This window comes from Microtus ochrogaster, unplaced genomic scaffold (genome assembly GCF_000317375.1).
Source record: "Microtus ochrogaster isolate Prairie Vole_2 unplaced genomic scaffold, MicOch1.0 UNK18, whole genome shotgun sequence".
In the NCBI taxonomy this organism is placed as follows: domain Eukaryota; kingdom Metazoa; phylum Chordata; class Mammalia; order Rodentia; family Cricetidae; genus Microtus; species Microtus ochrogaster.
In genome coordinates this window covers 638,183-646,066 of record NW_004949116.1, presented here as the reverse complement: position 1 = coordinate 646,066, position 7,884 = coordinate 638,183, and the positions used below count along the sequence as shown (strand labels likewise).

Below are 7,884 nucleotides of genomic sequence, written 5' to 3'. Positions count from 1 at the left end.
CGAACGTTTTTCTCATTTATTATCATTCTCACATGAGGGACTGTGAAATATTACATAATGCAGTCGTTACCCAGTACATCCACCAGTGAGCTGTTTCTCGTGACCCAGAGACAAAGCCATAGAATTCATGTGTCCAGATGACCCAGCTTCTTCACACAGATGCGCACACAACATGCACTTGTTCACACACACACACACACACACAAACACACACACACACAAACGTGTGTAAACACATACCCCACCCACGAAGACCCATAAGCTTCTTCACCCACACAGACACACATGCACACATAGGGACGCAAGGTTAATAACTCCAAACCTCATAGGGATCCTGATTCCATCTATCAAACTGTATTTTTTTTGCTTTGTTTTTTCACATTCATTGTATATGTATAGCTGTTACCCAGTATATGAGCCAATAAGCTGTCTCTTGTGACCCAGAAATGAAGCCATAATAATTCATATGTGTCCAGGACAGGAGAAAACCAGACAAACATCTCACCACTCTGTCCTGGTTTCCGTGTGATCCTGAGATGGGCAAGGAAGAGCTGAACCCATGCCCTGTTCCCTTCACCTGTGCTCTGGGTGGTTCTGCAGACAAGGGATCATCTCTGCAACTGGTCGGCCCTCGTGGCAGATCTGATGCACTACTGTGAACAGTGGGAACTTGGCCAGCAGCCCCTTTTTCCGGAGGAGGCAGTACACCTGGGCAGAGGTATGTGGTCCTTGCAGCTTCTGTCCGTTCAGCATCTCCTTCTCCAATTCCTCAATTCTCTTTCCTGTCCGTGCGAAAGCTTCAGCTACCTTACGGTTTCATCCCCCATAGCAGCTACTGATAAGATCAGCCACCCCACAGCTCTCCGGGAAAGTCCTTGCAAAAGCAATCATTTCCATGAGGCCCAAGCGGATGACAGTGGCCTTGGTGTTGTCTCCACAACAGAAGCTGTCGCAGAAGCCGTTCTTTAGAGCCCCACACAGCTCCACCGTGTCTGAGTCTTCCACCACAGTGACCCGGAATTTGGGGGTCTGCAGTAGCTCTTTGAAGAGAAGGCCGCTCTGGGCACCTTGCTGCCAATGGTGGTCTCGCAGAACTGCTCTGCTGCCACCTCGCTGGCTATGTTGGCCCCCATCAGCACACTGATGTCTATGTCCACCTTCTCTCAGATGATGTCAGAGACAAGCTTCAGGCCCTCGGGTCCCTCGTCTACGCCCTTGATGAGGCTGAGACCCAGGGCTGTCTTGGGAACTATGTCGGCAATCTCATCACAGATGGTTTGAACAAACTGGTGTGGGGAAGCAAATACCAGCAGGTCTGCATCCTGTACAGCCTGGCTGAGACTCGGGGTGGCCACTACATTCTCTGGCCATCTTGCTTTCAGGCAGGTACTTGATGTTTTCATGGTCACTTTTAATGATGTCTGTCAGCTTCCTCCCGCTGACCACTTCTTCAAACACCCACATCTTGACCGTGGGTGCGAACTTCTTCATGTTCTTCATGTTGCTCCCGATGATTTTTGAGACAACTGCTGTCCAGTTTCTAGAACCCACAATGCACACTTTCAGGGGCTTTGCCACTACTTCGGAGCCGATATCCTGCCATGGGGACTGTGCCTTCCCAGCTGACTGCTGCCTTCTGTCTGCTTGGTTGAGTCTGCAGATACCTTGCCCTGCCGGCCTCCCTACCTGCCTGAAAAAAGACATTCATGGCCCAAGAATGGTGGTTCTTGCCTGTAATCCCAGCACATGAAGGCTCAGGCAGAGAACAGACTCAGGTTTAAGGACAGCTTGAGCTACAGAGTGAGACCCTCTGAAAACAAAAAAGATAAAAAGGTTTTTTTAAAAAGGCGGCGGGATGCAGCTCACTCGGTGGGTAGAGAGTGCTTGGGGCCCTGGATTCTAGTTCCAGCGCTGCCTAAGGTTCTGTGGTAGCGAATGCCCATGATGCCAGTGCTGGGGAAGTAAAGGCAGGAAGGAGGGTCAGATGGTCAAGGTCAGTCTCAGCTCCAAAGAGAGTTAGAAGCCAACCAGGGATACGCATCTCAAAGTAAATAAATGAATGAATAAATAAAACCAAATTGAAAACATTTATAAGGCTATTTGATGTTTAAACATTGCATATTTGATGAAATTAAGAAAACAGCATGGTTTTTAAAAACAAGATTGTGATGGCAGCAGATAGATTTGTTTTGAGTTAGGGTCTTCTGCTTCCAGGCTGGGCTTAAACTTATTTGAGCTTATATAGTGGAGGGTGACCTTGAACTTCTGACTGTCACCTTTGGAGAGCTATACTTGCAAGCATATGCCACCCTGCCTGGTGGTGCTGGGGGATCGAACCCAGAGCCTTGTGCATGCTGGGAGAGGACTTTATCAACTGATCTACGTCCCCAGCCCTGACTGTCCATATATGCTACAAAAGGAAGGGCTAGGTGTGGTGGTGCAGGCTTTAACTCAGCTCCCAGTAGGTAGAGATAATTGGGGCCAGCCTGGTTTACATAGCCATTTCTAGGCCAGCTAAGTCTATATAGAGAGATCCTGCCTCAATATATACACATACATAAAATAAAAATTCTTCAAAGATGAAGAAAAGTGTGTGCATGTGTGTGGAGGCCAGAGAGTGACATTGGCTTTCTTCCTTAATTGATTTCTACCTTATTTTACAAGGTAAGATCTGCATTAAATCTGGAGCTAGCTGGTTAGGCTAGACTGGCTGACCTGCAAGCCCCAGGGGCCTTTAGTCTCCACCTCCCCTGTGCTGGGATTACAAGGGGCTTTTGACGTGGGATGCACTTTACCAACTGACCCATCTCTTCATTCTTAATCAAAATTTTTTGTTAAATATTTATTTATTTATTTATTTATTTATTTATTTATTTATTTATTTATTATGTATACAATATTCTGTCTGTGTGTGTCTGCAGACCAGAAGCGGGCAGCAGACCTCGTTACAGATGGTTGTGAGCCACCATGTGGTTGCTGGGAATTGAACTCATGACCTTTGGAAGAGCAGGCAATGCTCTTAACCACTGAGCCATTTCTCCAGCCCCTTAATCAAAAATTTTTAAGGGCTAAGAATATTACATGGGCAGTAAGTCACTTAGCATGTGTGAGGGTTCTATCCCTAGCCCTAGAAAAATTTTATATATATAAAGGGGAGGGATCCATCCCAGGGTAACTAATCACTCCCAAGAGATGTTGGGTCTAAAGGCCTGTGCCACCACCGCTCGTTCCTTTCAGCAGTCTTAAGTAAGGTGTGAGAGACCAGGGCAAAGTCTTTTTCCCAAGACTACATCACAGGAGCACGTTTACTTCTCCCACAGGGACCACTAGGAGGCGCATGAGTCCGAGCAGGGCATGCTGAGAAGCGGGTGGTAAAGTCCCTCAGTTTCTATTCTTCCAGCAGTATGTGTCCCCTCCCTCCGTTCCCAGGTCACTTTTCCGATTGAAGAGTGAGGCTGTCCCCAGAGATGAGCAGGACTCACCTCAGCGCTCGCTCCCTATCTGCACTCTGGTGCGGCAAGGTCTCTGGAGTTTAGCGATGGGAGACTCCACAGAGTCACAGAAACCACTTGGAGCTTCATGAGATTGATATCCTTGGGGTTCTGGAGCGGGGGAAGGCTCCAGCTGTGTCCCCCACCCGAGATGGTACTCCCTCAGTGTCCTTGGCCTCTTGGGAAAAGGAAAACGAAACCAAATGTGACAAACCTGGCATGAATAATTAAACCAAGAAAAAGGTTCTTTAGTTTCAGAAAGCTGCATTTAGTGACTTGAAAGCAACCATTTTTGGCATTTTTGTTTTGTTCTGTTTTTTTAAAAAATATTTATTTATCATGTATGCAATATTCTGTCTGTGTGTATGCCCACAGGCCAGAGGAGGGCACCAGACCCCACCACAGATGGCTGTGAGCCACCATGTGGTTGCTGGGAATTGAACTCAGGACCCTTGGAAGAGTAGGCAATGCTCCTAACCTCTGAGCCATCTCTCCAGCCCCCGGTTTGTTCTGTTTTGAGACAGGATTTTTCTGTGTAGACCAGGCTGTCCTGGAACTCAGAGATGCGCCCGCCTCTGCCTTCAGAGTACTGAGATTAAAGGTGTGCGCCACCACTGCCCGGCTCATTTCAGCAGTCTTAGGGGTGAGAGGCCCCTAGAGGATGTGAACCTTCCCTTGGCTTTGTGGTGGTTGGTTTTGCCCTTTGAAATGAATGGATTGAGAATTGCCCAGGAGATTGATGAAGCTGTTCTGGTCAGGGCATTCCCAGGGAGGATTAAATGAGGAAGAACCCTGCCGTGAGTGGAGGTGTCACCGTCCCTTAGGTTGGGGACATAAATGGAATAAAGCGGGGGAAAGGAGAAAGAAAAGTAGTGGGTTTTCTGTCTTTCCATTTTCTGCCCACCATCGTGTGAGCTGCTTTGCCCACCACATTCCCATCACTGCGATGATCTTGCCTCGCATTAGGCCCAAAGCAATGAAACTAAGGGACCACGGATGGACACCTCTGGATCCACAGCCAAAATGAACCCTTGTTTTCTTGCTGTTTTCTCAGGCATATAATTACACTGGTAACAAAGATAACTCAGCTGGTGAGACACTCGTGTGTAAGGGAATTGCCATCAGCTGGTGAGACACTCGTGTGTAAGGGAATTGCCATCAGCTGGTGAGACACTCGTGTGTAAGAACACTTGCCATCATCTGGAGAGATGCTTGGTGTGTAAGGGCATTGTTATCAGCTGGAGATACACTTGTGTGTAAGAACACTTGCCATCAGCTGGTGAGACACTCGTGTGTAAGAGGGAGAGAGGCAAACATCTGAACAAACCCCTGTCCAGATAAGCATCGGGAGATGGTCAATGCTCCCAGTCACTGAGGAAAATGAAAATGGAATTCAAGCAAGTTATCACTGCAAACTTGGAGAAACAGCTAAGACGGAGTACAGCAACTGTCGGCAGAGTTGCAGAGTAAAGGGGACCCTCACACACCACCAGCGGAGGGATGGCATGGGGTACAGCTTGGCAGAAATGCATACTCGGTGAGGCACTTGTATCTTGGTGAGAAAGCTCCGGACATGAACAGCTTAAGAGGGAAAGGTTCTTTTTTTATTTTTATTTTTTTAAATTTATTTATTTATTAAGGATTTCTGCCTCCTCCCCGCCACCGCCTCCCATTTCCCTCCCCCTCCCCCGATCAAGTCCCTCTCCCTCATCAGCTTGAAGAGCAATCAGGGTTCCCTGACCTGTGGGAAGCCCAAGGACCGCCCACCTCTATCCAGGTCTAGTAAGGTGCGCATCCAAACTGCCTAGGCTCAGAGGGAAAGGTTCTTGTGGCTCACAGTTTCAGAGACTCAATCACGGCCAGGGTCTCTGTTGTCCTTACACCTGCAGTGAGGTGAGGCATTATGGGAGGCGGCATGGTGGGGGAAACCTGCTCACCTCATGGCAGCCAGGAAACAGAGACAGAGAGGAAGGGGCCAGGGATGACATATACCCTTCAAAGTCATATTCCACAGTGGCCTGCTCCCTCCAACCATACTCTACCTTCTAGCAGCCCCTTAACTATGAAGTCATAAATGACTTAGTCCCCCTGATGAGGCCAGAGCTCTTATGATCCAGTCACGTCCCCAAAGCCCATCACCTGGCAATGGAGCCTTTATTGTATGAGACTTCTGAGAACATTTTAGGTTCAAACAATAGCATGTACCTACCATGTGACCCACCTGTTTCTCATCTAAGCATTTGTATAAGAGCCATGAAGACATGACTGTAGAAATAGACTTGTATGAAGACATCATAGCAACTCTTTTAATATTAGCTCCCTAATTAACACCAAAGGCAAACACATGACACTGGTCAGCAATAAGAACAACAAATTGTTGATACAGACCACACAGGAGCGCCTCAAACAAGGTCGAGTGAGAGAAAGTTCAGATTGCTAGAATGATGATTCAGGGGCTTCCTAGAGATGATGGGAGAATAGATGGGTCACCAAAAGACACAAGGAAGCTTCCAGGGGTGATGGATACATTCACCACCTTGATTGGGGTGATTGTAAAAATCATCAAATTATACATTTAAATATTTGCAATTTGGTGTATGTCAATTACCTCTCAATAAAACTGTTGGAAAAAATACTAGAAATACCAAAAAGGGAATTAAATAATAAACTGAAATTAAGATTTGAGAAGAGAAATTGCGTAGTAGACTAGAGGAGCAAATAAGAGAATTTGTTCATTAACAGTAGGTCAGTATGAAAGACACAGTCACTCCAAAGATCAGACAAGATGGGCGTTGAGATGGCTCAGCAGGTGAAAAGCCTTCACTAATGCAAGTCTGGTGTCCTGAGTTCCATCTTTTGTTGCACAATTAATAAAATCCTCCAGAGACAGATATCGGGGTACAACTTGAAGTTCAGAAAAACAAAACAAGGGGCTGGAGAGATGGCTCACAGGTTAAGAGCACTGGCTGCTCTTCCAAAGGTCCTGAATTCAATTCCCAGCAACCACATGGTGGCTCACAACCATCCAAGATGAGATCTGGTGCCCTCTTCAGGCCAGCAGGCATACAGAACACTGTATACACAATAAATAAATCTTTAAAAAAAAAACCAACCAGCCACTTGCTCTTACCTCTACTTCAGTCTGAAATGGCAATCCTGCCTCCAAGAATCTCAGAATGAGACTGTGTCTGAGAGCTGTCTTAGATTTCTCTCTAGTGCTGGGATTAAAGGCGTGTACCGCTACCGCCTGGTTTCTATGGCAAACTAGTGTGACTACTGGGATTAAAGGTGTGTGTCACCACTGCCCGGTGTGTAAAACTGATCAGGGTGTGGTGTGGGAAGCTCTTCTGTATATGTGTTGCTTTTATCGGTTAATGGATAAAGCTGTTTTGGCCAGTGGCTTAGCAGAATAGAGCTAGGTGGGAAAACTAAATTGAATGCTTGGAGAAAGAAGGCAGAGTCAGGGAGAAGCCATGGAGCCACCCCAGAAGACAGATGCCTCCTCCAGAACCTGCCGAAACTTTGCCTGTAGGCCATGACCTTGTGGTGATGCACAGATTAATGGAGATGGGTTAATTTAGGTTATAAGAACTATCTAGAACTATTGGCCAAACAGTATTGTAATTAATATAGTTTCTGTGTGGTTGCTTCAAGTCTGGGCGGCCAGGAACAAACGAGCAGCCTCCAACTACAAGGGTGACTGTTTTACTCTCTGATCTTCAGGCAAGCCTTATTTATTAAAATACAAATGAAACACCACTACAATCCTTGGTATCACATGGCAGAGAATCAACTCCTGAAAGTTGTCTGACCACCACACAACTATGTAAGCACATACACATATTCAGACATACACATTAAATACAATAATATACAAAAAAGGACTCGAGAGATGGATGGACCCAGTGAAAGTCTGGTATCATGATATTGTTGTCCCTGACTGAGCAGAAGGACAATGAAGGAGTGATATATAAGAGATAGTGGTCAACAATTTTCAAAACACGGGATTAGGAAGATGGCTCAGTTGGTTAAGAGCCTGCCATACAAGCATGAAGACCTGAACTTGGATTCCCAGCACTCACAGAAAAACTGGCTGTGGAGTCATGCATCTGTAACCCTAGTGCTGGGGGAACAGACACGTGGGTCCCTGGAGTCCACTGAACAGTGAGTCTAGCCAGTCACTGAGCCTGGTTCAGTGAGGGACCCTGTTTTCAAAAACCAATATAGGCCAGGTGGTGGTGATATACACCTTTAATCACAGCACTTAAGAGGCAGAGGCAGGCAGATCTCTGTGAATTTGAGGCCAGCCTGGTCTACAGAACGAGTTCCAGGACAGGCTCCAAAGCTACAAAGAAACCCTGTCTCTGGGGGAAAAAACAAACAAACAAACAAA

The 7,884-nt window shown here is 46.6% G+C and overlaps 1 pseudogene; it reads right to left on the bottom strand.

The window, feature by feature from the left end:
* Nucleotides 1-573: 573 nt before the first annotated feature.
* LOC101995122 overlaps nt 574-7,884 on the bottom strand; it is a 10,734-nt pseudogene continuing 3,423 nt past the window's right edge.